Below are 18528 nucleotides of genomic sequence, written 5' to 3' on the forward strand. Positions count from 1 at the left end.
ATGTTTTGAAATTATTAAGATGGAATTTTAAAAATTCATAGAATCTACTGAAATTATCTAATTTTGTTTGGTTTTGTGTTACTAAATCATTAAGATCAACTTTTCCTGAAAGTTATGCTATCATACTATATCACTAAATTTTATCCTAATTACATCTTATTATTGTATTTTGATATAGGGCTTTGCTGTTGCTGTTTTATGATATAGAGTGTTGTGAAGCTGGACTGAAACATGCAATCCCACTCTCTCCAGTAACAATGCTTTATCACCAGGTGCTGGAGACTCATAATTATAACTCTACCTAATCAGGAGGTTGAGACGTGAGATTTAGTTCAGACAGCCTGATCAGGAATTTTTATGAGTCTCTCCTCTCCAGTTCACTACAAAAAGCTTGCATTGGAACTGTGGCATAATTGGTACAGCACTACAGTCAAGGTAAAGATGCTTGGGATTGTCATATAGTCCCTGTTCAATTCTTAAAACACCCATATGCACAGACACACGTTCACCTACATACACACACACTCCCGCACACATGTACATGCACAAAATCACAGGCAATGTTGTATCTTAAATTCTTATCCAGAGATTGGACAACAGTCCACTTATTTGTGAAGGGTTTTCCTTTATTATTTTGATGGAGGAGGATAGTTCATGGCACACAGACGACAAGACTTTAGTGAGGAATGCTTTATAAACGACTAGCTTATAAAAAGAACAGGAGCACAGTTTTTATCTTTAAATATTACATTCCTTCAAATATAGTATTTTTAAATAATAATCATTGAATTATGAGAATACAATGCAGCACCTCTTCCTTTCTCCCCTTCCCATCTGTCATAAAATATGATAAAAATATCAAAAATACTCTTGTCTTACAAGACTGTACACCTGTAAAAATGTCTGACTATATGTGTGATGTTTGTTTTCAATACTTTTTTGATTTTTCCCACATCTAAGTACTTATCTTTTTTCCAAGTGACAGCACACAGGGGCTTCAAGAGCAAACAGAAGATTAGGAAACAAAAACGTAACAATGTCCTAGGAATACATGCAAGAAGCACATGGCAGGCTGAGAGAGCCCTGAGAAGCAAAATGATTTGTGCAGGATGTGAAGAACAGTGACAAATAAGACCTGAATCTGACCTAGGAAGGGCTCTTTGAGGCTGAGAAAATGCCGGTATCTAGTCCAAGCTGAGGATGTTGGGATTTTAACAATGTCCATATATGTATAAAGTGATGAGGGAGGGGAGATTTCAGCCTCCAGTTTGTCTTTGGGATGGTCTTATGTGAGAAAGCAGCGTAGAACATTGGGATCTGAGAGATGACACTACCTCCCTCATAATGGAATTCTGAGCGCCAAGTAACTAACTGACAGCTCAAGCCAGCTCACTTGGCCTGTGGCTCAGGAACAAGAAAGATGTTCCTGTGTTGTTTTCAAAGTTCAAGAGACTCAGGTCTCAGGCATGAGAGGTGTGAGTGCCTCACTCAATGCTGCAGACATTGAATCAGTGCTAAACCACGAAACCAATGTCCCAGGCCTTAGTATAATAAGAAACCAAGGGAAACACAAGGCAACACAGGCAAGGTAGAACTATGATAGGAAACAAGAAACCAAGGGAAACACAAGGCAACTCAGACAAGGTAGAACTATAATAGGAAACCTATTTAATCTCATCCTGGCGCACACTAGACCCTTCTTCTTTGTGCTTTTATATGTGTAGACTGAGAAAATATTTACGTGTAGTTTTCAATCCACTCTATTACAATTACTCAATTTGAAGTGCACAACTCCTTCCTGGGGTGCTGGGTGCTGAGTCCTTCACGGGTTGCTGTGTGCCAAGTCCTTCACAGGGTGCTATGTGCTGAGCCCTTCAAGGGGTGTTTTCTTTCATCTGGTCCTTGTTATAGCTCCACAAGTAAGATGATTATGCTGGTGAGAAAGTTGAGGTTCAGATATGTCCCCAAAGAAGGGCCAAATTTATGTATGTACTGAACTCTAGTGGCTTGTCTCCTACAGACAATTGTTTTGGTTTAGTTTAATCCATCATGAACCTTCAACTCAGAGCCTAGGCGCTGGCTTTCCTCTTGTGCTCATGGCTAGCGCTCTACCACGTTGAGCCAAGCACCCCCTTGCAGCAAAGTGTCACAGCTTAGGTGTCTTTAGCTGAGGTCTGTCATCCTGCCTGCTCAGGAATCTGAGGATCTGGGTTCCAAACTATCCCCGACAGAAAAGACTATTATCTTCTATTCACCACTTAGAAACTTGAAGTGGAAGCTGGGCACTGGTGACTCATGCCTGTCATCCTAGCTACTCAGGAACCTGAGAGCTGAGGATCACAGTTCAAAGCCAGCCTGGGCAGGAGATTCCTTGAGATGCTTTCTTCAGTGAAGCACCAGAAAGCCTGAGGAGGCTCTGTAGCTCAAATGGTAAAGTGCTAGACTTGAGCACCCAGTCCCAGTCTTCAATTCCTCCAACTTACAAGAAAAGAAAGAAACCTGAAGTGGAGTGCTGGGAATGTGTCTTAGGGGTAGAGTACTTTGCATGTACGAAACCCTGGGTTTGAATCCTCAGTACCACATCCGTAGAAAAAAAGCCTGAAGTGGCTCTGTGGCTCAAGTGGTAGTGCACTATCCTTATACAGGATAAACTCAGGTACAGTGCTCAGGTACTGAGTTCAAGCTCCAGGACTGGTGTTTGCACACACGTGCACACAAACACACACACACACAAACACACACACACACACACAAACACACAAACACACAAACACAGATACCAAAAGTGGAACTGTAACACCAAATGATGGTAAAGCGAAGAGCTTCTGCTCTGAGCGCATGGTCAGCACCCTGGCCCTGTGTTCAACCACAAAACCTAGCCACCCAAGGCCCAACTAGGAGAGGTGAAATGTTTCAAAACCTGATGAGCTTCACCAGCCATAGATGACAGGAAGCGTTGTGATTTTGCACAAGTCCTTAGAATTAGCAAGCTTCAGGAAACCTAGGGAGGCACCTTTGCCAATTAGGAATCTTTTCATTAGGTTCAGCTAACTTGTTGTCTGCCAGAAAGACCCTTGAATTAATTGTAGCAATTTGTTTCTACACTGGAACATAGTCTAAGAAAGAGAGGATAAGTGCAGGGAACTTGGACTGCCATAGGAGGTGGCACAAATGAAGGCTACCTGTCAAAAGAGAGCACTGGGGAGAGAGATAGCTTGGGGTACAAAGAGGCCTTTTTCTCCTGGCCTTCAGAATCTGCCCACACTCATCCTCACTAATTTCCCTGGATGAATTGTTTGTTATACAGCTGTACAGGAGTGAGGCCTTTTGTCTGCTTGTTCCAACAATGAGGCAGACTTCCTCCAGCAGCCTGGGATGAGCAGAAACCCTCAGGCTACACTGGGAACAGTGAGGGGAGCCCTGGAACATACATTGTCTTGAGATCACTCTCTGTGCTATGAAATCATTCTATTCAAACCTGTCTTCATAGCAACTCTGGATGTTCACTGATAAAAATACATGCATACATACACAGACACATGGAGTTACTGGCTCTTTTTTTGTGGCAGGTCCTGAGGCTTGAACTGTGAGCTTAGGCACTGTCCCTGAGCTACATTTGCACAAGGAAGCACTGTATTGTGTCTTAACTTATGATTACCCTAGGCTGGGGTGCAGCATTTATACTCACATATGATCCAGGCTTCCTAGGACCTGAGTTCAACTCCCAGCACTGGCAAAAATGCATCAAACCAACAAAATGGAGGAGGAAAAACCCAGTAAGTTTTACACAACCGTTTTACCTTTGTTTCGTTTGCATTGTGACCATCATGGGTCTCAAGGATTCGGCTTGAAAATTGTATGTGACCTTACATGGCCGAAGGCTCCTGGGCTGACGATGATCCCTGAGCCCAACCCAGACACCTAGGCCCTTAGCTTATTCCTGGGATTGCCACCTACACATGGCTGAACATCCTAGAATACTCGTTCCTCTATATAGGAACACTAATAGTATGTTAGGCATGTACTAATTGAATTACTAATTAGCTAATATTTCTAAAATAAGATTGTATGCAATAAATATGGGTCAATGATTAATTTAATTAATTCTTATTAAGTCTTCTACCATGATTAATTAATGGAGGCATAATTTTAGACCAAGTTATTTTAGTAATAGAACATATAAAACATCACTTCATATAGAGTTATACACTAGAATCTACTTAAATGTTCATCTGTCTCTGTATCCATTTATTTATAGATGTATATACATACGTAAATACACACAAACACACACACATACACACTGCAATCTACACATGTATCTGATTATATATTAGCCACTTTTAGGGCTTGATCTCAGGTCATCAAATTTGCCTGCCAACTTCATTTGCATCAGACTGGTGTGCTAACATTGACCCATTCATGAAGTGGGCCTTCTAGGCCCAGAGTTCAAATCACAGAACTACCAAAAAGTTAATCCTGGTGGTAGAAACCAATGATCCCACTTGTTTTTCTTATCAGTGAAAGTCCTGGGTCTGAGGATGATGTATAATACATAGTCAAATCTATGTCCTATGTAATAGAATGTAAAGAATGTTATACATTTAATCATACTCTCTAAAATATATAATAAATAAATAAAACACAAAATAAAATGAATAACACACTAATTGCAATATGTAGTAAACATGTGTATGTAAATATAAATCATGTATTTAAAATGTATATGAATATTATTTTTTCGAGTGCTAGGGCTTGAATTCAGCCCCTGGGAACAGGCCTGACTTTCTTGTCTTTTAGCATGGTGAGCTTTTCCTTCGTCAACAGTGCTGCAGATTTACCCAAACCCTGAGTTCAAACCCCAAGTCCGGCAGAAAAAATGGCATGAATTCCAAGCCAAGGAGCCTCATAATTTTTTAAATATTTTAAATGTATGTATATATGCGTGCATGTATGCATGCATGCATGTATGTATGTATGTATGTATGTATGTATATATGTATGTATTTTTATTTTCAAGCACAGGTCTTCAACTCAGGGCATGGCAACACTGCCTCAGCTTTGATCACTCTAGGCTGTGTGGAAGCCACTGGACCCATAGCCAAACCTGGGTTTCTGACCCTCAAAAGCTGACAGGAAATAAATAGATAAATAAAATGACACAGATAAAACCCCAGCAACTTGAAGATGGCTGCAAGTTTTACATTTTTTTTTCAAGTTGACCATACAGGGTCTGAATGACATGGCTGAAAAGTGTTTGTTACCAGGCATTGCTGAAGGCTGGCAGGCTGCCAGGGAAGCCATAGACCAACACAGCAACATAGGACCTGAGTTTGAAGCCCGGTCCTGACCCCTACCAATGGAGGGAGATCCTAAGAGTCTCATTCCTATTCATAGGAATACGGATGGAAGGTTATGAATATCAAGGTTGAATTAGTTGTTCCTGAATGATACTAGTATAAAATTAGAGAGTAATTTTAGGAAGCCAATGGATTTTAATGAATACTTTGTGACACATTCAAAGAGTACTATTAATTATATGGATGCAAGAGTTTCGGAACAGCAGTTGATTTAATTAATAATTCATTAAGGATGAAAACAACAATAATTACATGGAGACATAATAAATACCCAAGAATTGGTAGGAATGTAGCCTATATAACTGAATAATGTGTAGACATCTCTGGCACTTTTTAAAGATATATATTTATTTGTGTACTACCATCAGCATGTCAATCTGTTCTTGTTTTGTCGACACCTGGGGCTGGATCTCAGGTGTTGGGACCTGCTTGTCAGCTCCATATGCCCCATGCTGGAGTGCTGACACTCACCTATTCATGAATTGATCCATGTATGCTGTGAGGTCAGATGCCAGCACTCACAAAAATTGAATTGTGGAGTAAGAAGACTAGGGTGACACATTTTCCTTTTCTGTGAAAAGCCTGGGTGTCAGGTGTGAAGTTTCATACATAGGCAAATCTATATCTTATACAATAAATGTAGTAAATATTCCATGTGTAATAACATTCAATAAACTAATGGTAAATAAATGAATAAAAATAAAGTGAATAAGTACACTAAGTGCAATATGGCTAGAGGCTGCTGTGTTGACAGTCACCAATTCATGAATTGAGTCTTCTAGGCCCTGAGTTTAGATCCCAGCACTGCCAAAAATGTAATCTTGGAGTAAGAAGCCAAGCGTGACACATGTTTTCCTTTTCTTTGAAAGTGCTCAGTGTCATGTAGGATGTATAATTTGGATGCAAATCTAGATGCTATGTAAGAGAATGTCATAAAGGTAAGAAATGTCATAGGCGGAAGGATTGTCACTACAATAAATGAAAAACAAATTGAATTATTAGTGAATCATTCTGGGATAAAATTAGACACAATAGTTATAGAACATGAATTAAGTAAAATTACTATTTTATTAAGCATTAACAGAATAAAAATTACATGGAGACATAATTAAATACCTAATAATTGGTTGTAACACATGATAATTTATTTATATATAATAATATATATATAAATTATATATATAATATATAATTTAATTATATAAAGACATCTGTCTCATTCTATAAAATATGTAATTATATGTATGGTTGTATATACATACATTATAAACAATAACAGGATATTAAGTAATTATTAATTAATGATTTATTAATGGTTCTACAGAGACAAATCATTAAGGAGACATAACTTAATACATAATAAATGGTAGTAATTATCTATAAATTAATAATATACAGACATCTCTCTTCTTATGCAATCTCTATACCTCCTGGGGTTCCGTGGTTGAGTGCTCACCTAGTAAGCACAAAGCCCTGGGTTAGATTCCTCAGTGCCATATAAACAGAAAACCCAGAAGTTCTGCTGTCTTTCAATCAATTGAGCATTATCCTGGAGCACAAACGCTTAAGGACAGTGTCAAAGCCCTTACTCAAGGCCCAGGACTGTCTCAAAAAAAGGTAGAGTGTTCTAACTACAACTACAGATGGGCAGCACTTCAAATACCTCATCACAAAGCAAGCTAGGAGTCTGTCGTTGACAACTGCCACTTAACCTGACTTAGCCAGATGTAAGCTGCTGCAACCCAGCTACATGGAACCAGAGGATGCTGGCTTACTCCCATCATCCCAGCTGCTCGGGGGCTATAAAACCCACCCCTGACAGGAAGTCAGTGAGACTCTTTGAAATATGGTTCAGTGTTACAGCTCTAGCCTTGAGCTAGAGCTCAAGTATCCCCATGCTTTGAGTTCAAACCCCATGGGTAAACCTCCCCCCCCAAAAAAAACCACCCAATAAACCATTAGATGTAAAATTGTGTGGTTGGTGAAATGTTCCTCAAAGAATGGTGATACTGATTAAAGCACCCTAATTCTAATGACAGTGTGTGGAATAAAGATATGTGCTAAGTCCTTCATAAGGTGCTCTGAGTCCTGCACAGGGTGCTATGTGCTGAGACTTCACAGGGTACAGTGTGCTGAGTCCTGCATTCGGTGCTGTGTGCTGGGTCTTTCACAGGATGCTGTGTGTTGAGTCATGCAAAGAGTGCCATGTGCTGTGTCCTTCACAGGTGCATTCTTTCATCAGGTCCTTGTAAGAGCTCCATAACTGAGATGATTATGTAGACAAGAATATTGAGGCTCAGATATGTCCTGATGGCAGGGACGAAATTATGTATTACTAAAGAGTGGGTGAGTTGTCTCCTGCAGACAATTGTTTTGTTTTGTTTTCCCTCAGTAATGAATCTTGAACTCGGGGCCTAGGTGCTGACCCTTACCTCTTGGGCTCATGGCTAACACTCTACCACATGGAGCCAAGGACCGCCTTGCAGCAGAGTGCCATGGCCTAGGGTTCTATAGCCAATGTCTGTCATCCTGCCTTCTCAGGAAACTGAAATCTGAGGATCTGGGTTCCAAACTATCCCAGATACAAAAGGTCCCATGAGATTATATCTCCAAGTCATCACTAAGAAACCTGAATGGAAGCTGGGTGCTTGAGGCTCATTTTGGTCATCCTAGCTATTCAGGAGGATGAGATCTGAGGATCATGGTTCAAAGCTAGCCTGGGCAGGAAAGTCCTTGAGACATTTAGCTCCAATGAACCACCAGAAAATGTGAAGTGCCTCTGTGGCTCAAGTGGTAAAGCACAAGACTTGAGCTGAAGAGCTCAGGGACAGCACCAGGCCTAGACTTCAACTCATGCAACTGACAACAACAAAAAAGAAAGAAACCAACTAACAAACCTGAAGTAGAGGGCTAGGAATGTGCCTTAGAGATAGAGTGCTTTGCATATATGAAACCCTGGGCATGATTTCTCAGAACCACATCACTAGAAAAATAGCCTGAAGTGTCTCTGTGGCTCAAGTGGGAGAGGGCTATCATTGTACAAGAGAAACTAGGTACAGTACTCCGGTGCTGAGTTCAAGCTCCAGGACTGGTGTAAGTGTGCACGCACATGGATATGTACACACACAGACACACACACCAACACACACACACACACACACACACACACACACACACACACAAGCAGACCAGAAATGAAGCTGTGACACAAAATGGTAAAGCACTGGGATTCTGCACTGAGCTCATGCTCAGCAACCAGGCCCTGTGTTCAACCCAAAACCTAGCCACCCAGGGCCCAAGTAGGAGAGGTCAAAGATTCCAAAACCTGATGAGCTTCACCAGCCCCATATGATAGGGAACGTTGTGATGTCTGACATGCACTTGGATTTCTCAAGCTTCAGCAAACCTAGAAGAGATGTCATAGGCCCATCATCGCCATCAGTGAAACATCTCATAAGGCCCCTTGCCCGAGTTGTCTGCCAGAAGGACTCCTGAATTATATTGAGCACTGTATCTGAACACCAGTTATATTGTCTCACGAAGGCAGGATAAGTGAATAGAACTTGGCCTGCCACAGGAGGTAGCACAAATGAAGGCTTCCTGTCAACACGGAGCACTGGGGAGAGAGATAACTCCGGGTACAAAGAGGCCTTTTTCTCCTTACCTTCAGAGCCCTCCCACACTCCTCCTCACTAAGTGGCCCAGGTGGAATTGTTTGTTACACAGCTGTACAGGAGTGAGGCCTTTTGTCTGCATATCCAGACAATGAGAGAGACTTCTTCCAGCAGGCCTTGGAGGCAGAGAAACCCTCAGCCTACACTGGGAACAGAGAAGAAAAGCCTGAAATATGTACTGTCATGAAAGCAGTCTCTGTGTTATGAAATAATTGTATTGAATACATATTTCCTAGCTTGGTGCCAATCATCATAGATACTCTGGAGGTTCACCTATAGGAATACATCCATATATACAAAAGACATGATGTAAGGCTCTTTTTTTGGGGGGGCCAGGTCCTGGGGTTGAAATATGACCTAGGGGTTGTCCCTGAGCGCCTTTGTTCAAGGGTCATGCATTAACCTTGAGTCACTGCCTCACTTCTGTGTTTTAATTTGATCTTTTAGAAATAACAGTGTCATAGACTTTCCTATGCTGGCTGGATTCAAACTCAGATTCTCTACATCTTAGCCTCCTTAGGAGCTGGGATTACAGCCAGCAGCCACTGGCACCTGCCTTCCTTTTCTTCTTTATTTTTTAATCTGGACAATCTGACTTCTTCACAAGGTCATTCCAATGGTTTGAATTTATAAGTAAACTACCCAATGTTCTTTATAGATACTTCTCTGAGAAGGAATCTCTCTCATCATCTTCTCCTCTGGTCACAGGTTGGAAGCCAAAAGTGAGAAATGAGTGTCGCAGGATTTGGGAGCAAATGTCCACAAGACATACCAGTTCTGTAACTTAGCATTGAGCTGCAGTGAATTTACTGTCTCAGGATGAGAGGACCGAAAGCTGGAGCAATCTTCATGCTGTCTGCATTGCTCCTTTTGCCTATAAAAAGATCTAATTATTATGAGAGTTTTTTGTCTCCCACTTTAATTATCTAGAACACACTAGAAGCATCTTCATGTGTCTGTTTTCCTCTAGTTGCTCTCGAGATTTAGACTAAGGGTTTCTGTGAATCTGCTCTTGGTGAATCCCTGAGGAAAGCCGCTTGAAGCCTCCTCAAGATATCGCAATCCCAATGCCAGCCTGAGCAGGAGAGACTATGAGAGTCTCATCTCCAATAAACCCCCAGAAAACCAGAAGTGGGGCAGTGGCACAGAGGGTAGAGCTCCAGCTTTGATAAAGCCAAGTAATAGATACAGTCCAGACCAGGCAGGAAAGCATGGGAGGCGCTTATGTCCAATTAACGCCCAGATGGCTGTAAGTGGAGTTGTGACAGTGATAGAGCCTCAGCTTTGAGCAAAACAGCTGAAGAATACATCCGGCCTTGAGTTTAAGCCCTGGGATGACCACAAAAAAATTCAAAAAGAGAAGGCCAAAAAAATTCAAAAAAATGAATTAGTAGCCCTAACTACTAATGTGTGTATATTACCTCCCTGAGTGCAAACAGACCGTAGGAATTGCTTCTGCTTTTATTTACTGATTTATTTTTCAGATGTGCTCTTGTGCATACTGCATCATTCTCTTCATTTCTGGATCATGGCTTTTCTCTTCCAGGGTTCCAGGCATATGTCCTTATATGATACCCACCTAAGCTCACAGTAGCCTTTATTTACATTTTATTATGAGGCGAAGGCCAGTACAGTCACAAATCAGGTAGGGGAAGAGAAGGATAAGTTTTGTAGAAATATCCTGTATTCAGAAAATTAAACTTGGAGATGTAGGCTGGTAGCATAATTATGTAAAAGCTACCACTAAGAAAAAGATGAGGGGCCTGGGAATGTGGATTACTGAGAGAGTGCTTGCCTAAGATGCAGGAAGCCCTGGGTTTGATTCCTCAGTAGCACATACACAGAAAAAGTCAGAATTGGTATGGCTCAAGTAGTAGAATGCTAGAGACAGTGCCCAGGCCTTGAGTTCAACCCAAGAACTGGCAAAGAGATAGCTAGGTAGGTATCTAGATACCTAAGTAGATAGACTGATAGATAGATAGATAGATAGATAGATAGATAGATAGATAGATAGATAGATAGATAGATAGAGAGAGAGAGAGAGAGAGAGAGAGAGAGAGATAGATAGATAGATAGATAGATAGATAGATAGATAGATAGATAGATAGATAGATAGATAGATAGATAGATAGATAGATAGATGAACCTGGTCTTGGATGTCAGGAGTAAAGAAGGGAATACTTTCCAGTGATGAGGCCTTCTGCAGTGAGCCACGCAACCAGCATCGCCTTCACACAACCACAGAGCAGGAAGACTGCATCTGTCCCACTTCTCAGGAAGCCGAGGGCTCCAGAGCCAAGAAGGCAGAGCCAGGTTCTGACTCAGATGCTCAGAGACAGAAAAGAAATAGCCTTACCTCTCTCCTTGGACTGGGGATTTGCATTAATGATGTGGAGAATGAAGGAAGGAAAAAGTACTGGCAGAGCTAGAAGAAGGGCCTTTAAATCTGACAGATGGAGAGTCAAAAACCCACTCCCTAAAACCAGCGAGCAGGGTTTTCTACTCTGTTCCTCCCCTATACCCTTCTAAACTGGCTCTCGATTGTTAAACTAAAGATAGCCTGAGGCTCCCTTCACCTGAGGGAGGAAGGTTAATTAGTCATTGTTTGAAGAGGCTGAGAAAAGCCTGATCCTGGTGTAACTCTAAAAAATGTTTCAGGTTTCCTCCCATTGCTGGCTGTGCCAGGAATGAATGAAGTGGTTTTGCAGCTCACTTCCCTGTTGAGTCTGTTCATTCTGCCTCCTAGTCCAGCAGGCCTAGGTTTCTTCACCTAGCCTGGCTTTTGAAGCTGTTTTCTGTCCTTCAAATACAGTGTTACACTGGAGTTCATCTTGCTAACAGGGCTACAGGTTGGATCCTGAGAACTTCATTTAAACCCAGGATGGGTCATTGATGTTTTTTATCCTCTTCTATAGCTTGAGAACTCTAAGAACATTTAGGGGCAAATAACTTCTCATTACCAAAGGAAATCTAGGAAGCTGTTGAATATCTGATCTTTCAGAAGTGGAAGTCAGAGTGTCATAGACTTTCCTCCCCTGGCTGGCTTCACCCTGTGATGCTCAGAACTCAGCCTCCTGAGCTAGGGCGATGGGCATGAGCTACTACTGGTGGTTTGCTAGGTTCAGAACTGTAATGACATTGACGATACAAGTCAACTGCTTATCACAAAGGGCTTGGGGAGCATATTAAACCTTTCAATATTGGACTTTTCAGACCCTCTAGGACGCAAGGTTATAATGCTAGAGATAGAGAGCCTCAGCATATGGATCTGCTACACTTGAACAATGAACTCAGACTCCAATTCTGGTGTACATTATAATTCATTTTCCAGATAATGTTCTCATAATTAGCAAATAAGAAAAGTACTTCGATTATCCTCCACTTTTTGACTGTTTTGTTTCTCGAACTCATGCCTGGGCACTGTCCCTGAGCCCTTCAGCTCAAGGTGAACACTACCACTTGAACCATGGCGCCATGTGGGGTCTTTTGGTGGTCCATTGGAGAAAAGAGTCTAACTATCTTTCCTTTCCTAGGCTGTCATTGAACTGTGGTCTTTAGATCTCAGCCTCCTGAAAAGCTAGGGTTCCAGGTGTGAGCCACTGGCATCTGGACTATTGTTTTTGCCAGTCCTGGGGCTTGATCTTAGGGCCTGGGTACTGTCTCTGAGCTCCTTTTTATCAAGCCTAGCACTGTGCCACTTGAGCCACTCTACAGCTTCTGACTTTTTCTGAGTATGTGGCACTGAGAATTCAAACCTTGGCATTTATGCATGTTGAGAGAGCTCTTTACCACTCAGCCACATTTCTAACCCCACCCTTGCAATTTTATCCCTCAACTTGCCTATCCTCATCTAAAGAAATCCCTAGAGGAAGATGTCCATAGAAAAAGAATTCAAATCTCATACTTGGGAGAGATTCTAAACATGTGAAGACTGTGACAAATGCCTCCATTTAATTATGTATCGTTTCAACACAATATAGTATTAATGAAAAATGAGTCAATGTCCTAAATTATTTTGTATAATTTTAAAATACATGTACAACATGTAATAAATATGTGTATAATAACACTAGATACAATAAACAATAAATGAATCAAATAACAAATAAATACAAAATCAATAATAAAAAATCATAATATGTAGTTAGCATACATATGTAAGTTTATATCATATATTACACATATGTAGAAATATTTTTTCTATTGCAGGGCCTGCATTCAGTCCCTGGGAACTCTAGCCTGAATTTCTTTTCCTCAAGGACAGTGAGCCTTGCCTTCACCCATGGTTCAAAAGAGTTACCTGGACTGTGAGATCAAATCCCAGCAATAGCAGAAATACTGGTCCCAGTTCCAAGACAGTGACTTAATTTTTTTAATAAAAGCAGTTTTGTTTATTCAGTTCCTTAGTGAACATTAAAAAACAAAGCAGTGTAGAATTTTGTACAGCTATTCAGACATCCTTTCCTTACTCCCAAAATGCTTCTCTGAGCATTATATTGTTTCTTTTTTTGTACACTTTTTATTGTAAAAATATTGTACAGAGGATTACAATTACATGAACAAGGTAAAGAGTACATTTCCTATTGAGCATTGTTGCCTCCTTCTTCGTTTCCCCCTACCATCCCTTCCCTCCCATCTCCACAACTTCTCCCCCTGCCAAGGTCAGTGACTTAATTTTTTTTTATTTTTGGCTTGGCATGGGATTTGAACTCAAGTAGTGGCAACTCTGCACCTTCCCTCACATTGCTACAGATTTACCAAAAGCCTGAGTTCAAATCCCAGGCTAGGAAAGAAAACTGGCAGATATGCCAAACCAGGGAGATTTTTTTTTAATTTACTTACTTACTTACTTAGTTTTTTTAAATTTATTCTTTTTTTTTTGCCAACCACGGGGCTTGAACTCAGGTCGTGGCAACTCTACCTCAGCCTCAATCATCTAACCTGGGTACAGCCGCTAGACACATAGCCAATTTTGGGATCTAAGGCCCAGAGGGTTTGTAGGAAGAAAAAAAAGTGGGAAAGCACAAAAAGTGGTGAGCTGAAGAGAGCTGGGGGTTTTACCTTTTTTTCTTTGGACGATTACCATCTCCTGTCTGAATGACAGGGCTGCAAAGTGGACCTGACCTGACATTGCTGAAGTCTGGCAGTCTATCAGGGAAGCTAAAGCTGACCTGTCTACATAGGCCCCGGGCTCAAATCCCAGTCCTGACACCTACCAATGGCAGGAGATCACTAGAGATTCAATTGAAAGACTAGTTTGTGCATCAGTCGAGTCTAAAATTGTATGGAATAATCCTAGGATGCTGATTGATCTTAATTAATAGTTTATTAAACATGAAAAGAATAATATTCCTTCAATGGTGGTATAATAAATACCTAAGAGTTGGTCAGAACGTAGTAGATGTCATTCAGCCATAGACAGACTGGCACTTTTTACCAATATATATTTTTTGGATACCACGGTCTACCTCCCCATGTATCGCTGTTTTGTACAAACCTGGCGCTCGATCTCAGTGCATGGGAACCATCTGACGGCTTCACTGGCTAGAGGCTACTGTTCTCACACTCACCCATTCATGAATTGGGCCTGCTAGGCCCTGAGTTCAGATCCCAGCACTGCCAATAATTTAATCTTGGAATAAGAAGCCGAGTGTGACACATGTGTTCCTTTTCTGGGAGAGTCTTGGATGTCAGGCATGATAGAGAACACATCTACAAATCTAGATGTTATGTGATAGTATATAAACAATGTAATAAATGGTATAAGTGTCATCAGAGCCAATAAAATAAATGGTAAATAAATGAATAAAACAAGAAATAAAATGAATAACCACACCAAACATGATATGGACTGAATATCTGAATGGAAGTATAAGTACTATTTTTAAAATGTATATAAGGAGTATGTTTTCCAGGACTGAGGCTTGAATTCAGGCCTAGGGAACAGGCCTGACTTTCTTGTCTTCAAGCATAGTGAGATTCCCCTTTCCCCACAGTGCTGCCTATTTACCCAGACCTGGAGTTCAAATCCCAGGCTTGGCAGAAAAAAAATGGCATGAATTGCAAACCAGGGAGATAAGTAATCATTTTATTATATTTTTAATTGTCTTAATTTTTTAATTTTGTATTTTTTTTCTTTTCTTTTTTTTTTTTGGCCATGCACATGGCTTGAACTGAATCGTCCCAGCTCTGTCTCAGCTTCCATCACCCTAGGCTGGGGTGCAGCCTCAGGAACCAAAGCCTATCCTGGAATCCTAAGACCCTAGTTCTGACAGGAAACCAAAATGAAAATGTCACCAAAAAAAAGCTGCAAGCTGCACATGGTAAGTGGTTTCTTGGCTGTGGTTCCTTGCACGGTGACTATCCTGGGTCTGAATGACATGGCTGCCACGCACATGTGACTTGTCATTGCTGAGGCCTGGCGAACTGTCAGAAAAGCCATAGTTCAACCCTGCAACAGAGTCCCTGAGTTCAAATTCCAGTCCTAACACCTACCAATGGCAAGAGTTCACAAGAGACTCCTGCCCATGCATAAAAGTTCTGATGGAATAGTATCCAACTCATGATTGAATGAGTAGTCTGTGTAGCAGTCTAGTATCAAATTAGACACAATAATCCTAGGACACAGACTGCATTTAATTAATGGTTAATTAGGCATGAAAAGAATAATATTACTTCAATGGAGGCATAATAAATACCTAAGACTGGTTAGGAACCTAGTAGATGTCATTGAATACTAGATACACGGCTCTGACACTCTGTACTAATATGTATTTATTGGTATACTACCGCCTGCTTATCCATGTATAGCTATTTTGGCCACCTCTGGGGCTTGATCTCAGCGCCTGCCAAAAATTTCAACCTGGAGTAAGAAGCCAAGTGTGACACTTGTTTTCCTTTTCTGGGAGAGTGCTGGGTGTCAGGCATGGTGGAGAACAAGTCTACAAATCTAGATGCTAAGGGATAGGATGTAAACAATGTAATACATGGTTAGATGTCATCAAAGTCAATAAAACAAACGATAAATAAATGAATAAAACAAAAAATACAATGAATAACCATACCAAACATGATATAGACTGAACAACTGTACGGAAGTTCAATCCTATCTTTAAAATGTATATAAGGAGTATGACTGGGGCATGAATTCAGGCCCAGGGAACAGGCTTGACTTTCTGGTCTTCAAGCACAGTAAGCTTCCCCTTCCCCCACAGTGCAACAGAGGTACCCAGACCCTGAGTTCTAATCCCAGGCCTTGAAGAGAAAAAATGGCACATTCCAAGCCAAGGAGCTTCATTAGCATTTTTAATACTATTTTAAGCTCACTTTGCCTTTATTTGAAACATTTTGATTTTATAACATGAGAGTTTTTTTTTATAAAGGGGGTTTAAACTTTTACATTTCAGCATAGCACATTGGTTTTTCTATTTTGACCATCTGCCATGAAGAGTGAGAATGAAAATGAGGAAATAATTTCTCCCTAGAAGGTTGGGACAGTTGATGTTACTTCTTCTTCTTCTTCTTCTTCTTCTTCTTCTTCTTCTTCTTCTTCTTCTTCTTCTTCTTCTTCTTCTTCTTCCTCCTCCTCCTCTTCTTCTTCTTCCTCCTCCTCCTCCTCCTCCTCCTCCTCCTCCTCCTCCTCCTCCTCCTCCTCCTCCTCTTCCTCCTCCTCCTCCTCCTCCTCCTCCTCCTCCTCCTCCTCTCCTCCTCCTACTCCTCCTCTTCCTCCTCCTCCTGCTCCTCCTCCTCCTCTTCCTCCTCCTCCTCTTGTCCTCCTCCTCCTCCTCCTCCTCCTCCTCCTCCTCCTCCTCTTGTCCTCCTCTTGTCCTCCTCCTCCTCCTCCTCCTCCTCCTCCTCCTCCTCCTCCTCCTCCTCCTCCTCCTCCTCCTCCTCCTCCTCCTTTCCTTCTTCTTCTTCTTCTTCTTCTTCTTCTTCTTCTTCTTCTTCTTCTTCTTCTTCTTCTTCTTCTTCTTCTTCTTCTTCTTCTTCTTCTTCTTCTTCTTCTTCTTCTTCTTCTTCTTCTTCTTCTTCTTCTTCTTCTTTTCGTCGGTCGTGGGGCTTGAACTCTTGGTTTGGGCACTGTCCCCTGTGATCTTCAGCTCAAGACAAGTGCTCACCCACTTGAGCCACAGAACCACTTCCAGGCTTCTAGTGGTTTATTGGAGATAAGAGTCTCACAGACCTCAGATCTCAGCCTCCCTGAGTAGCTAGGATTACAGGCATGAGCCACCCGTGCCCAATAGTTTATGTTATTTCTATTTAGAATTATTTCTATAATTATAAAATGTCTGCAATTGTGTCGTGTGAGTTTTCCTCAGTGCCTACCACGAAATACACTAGGGGAGTCTTCATACCACAAAAAGGCTGGGTTTCTCAATATAAACTCACTTCTGTGAGGACAGTAGTACTTGTAAGCATTTTTGGAATAAACTGGATTGTAAAATGAAAAACAAAAACATTGGTACTGAGATGTAGCTCAGTAATGGAGTGGTTGCCTGAAGAGCATAAGACCCTGGAAGAAAAGTTTCCTAAAGCTCAGAAATGTTAGAATTTTGTATGAACAAACTTGTCTTTTTTTTTTTTTTGTCTGCGGTGGGGCTTGAACTCGGATTGGGCGTTATCCCTGCACTCTATAGCTCTATGCAAGCACTCTACGGCTTGAGCCACAGCGCCACTTCAGTTTTCTAGTGGTTTATTGGAGATAACACTCTCACGGATTTTCCTGCAGGGGCTGGCCTTGAACTGCCATCCTCAGATCTCAGCCTCCTGAATAGCTAGTATTATAAGCATAAGCCACTGACGGCCTGGTGCATGAAGAAACATTTTAAGATTGATTCCTCAGAAAGAAACTTGGAATATACTTTTAGTACAAATAATTTATAGTGCCACTAATATAAATATAAAGGCACTAATTCAGAAGCATTTGTTCATTGGCTGGTTTCGTAGTTTTATTCATATATATACATTATTAATTTTTTATATATACATATATTATTAAAAACATGGTTTTGAAGTGTACCTTAAGAGCATATGTGCTCATGTAATATTTATATAACTGCACAAGCTTGATTTTTTTTTTCAGTTTGTTTTGGTACCATAAATTAGGTGGGATTTGTGTGTTGTTTAGTTCTGTTTTTGGAGGATTTCTCTCCCCTTTATCTCCCTACCCCCCTCTCCCTGCAATTGAACTCAGCTTGCTCTTTCTTGGCTTGGTTTGTTCATAGCTGATTTTCTACCACTTCAGCCATACTTTGTAGCCTGGCTTTTTGCCAGTTAATTAGAGATGATGTCTCTCAGGCTATGCTGCCTGGATTGCTTTGAAACTTCATCTTCTACTTCTTACCTCCTGAGTAGCTGGGATTACAGATGTGAGCCACTGGGGTGCCGAGGGGAATAAATTAGACTTTGGTTGATTTATCTTTCTGTTTTTCTAAGCATGGGATGATATACTATAGAATTTCGGTGAATGTCCTGGGTCTGAAGTAAGATACATA

Source organism: Dipodomys spectabilis, unplaced genomic scaffold (genome assembly GCF_019054845.1).
Source record: "Dipodomys spectabilis isolate Male_0828 unplaced genomic scaffold, ASM1905484v1 ptg000129l, whole genome shotgun sequence".
Classification (NCBI taxonomy): domain Eukaryota; kingdom Metazoa; phylum Chordata; class Mammalia; order Rodentia; family Heteromyidae; genus Dipodomys; species Dipodomys spectabilis.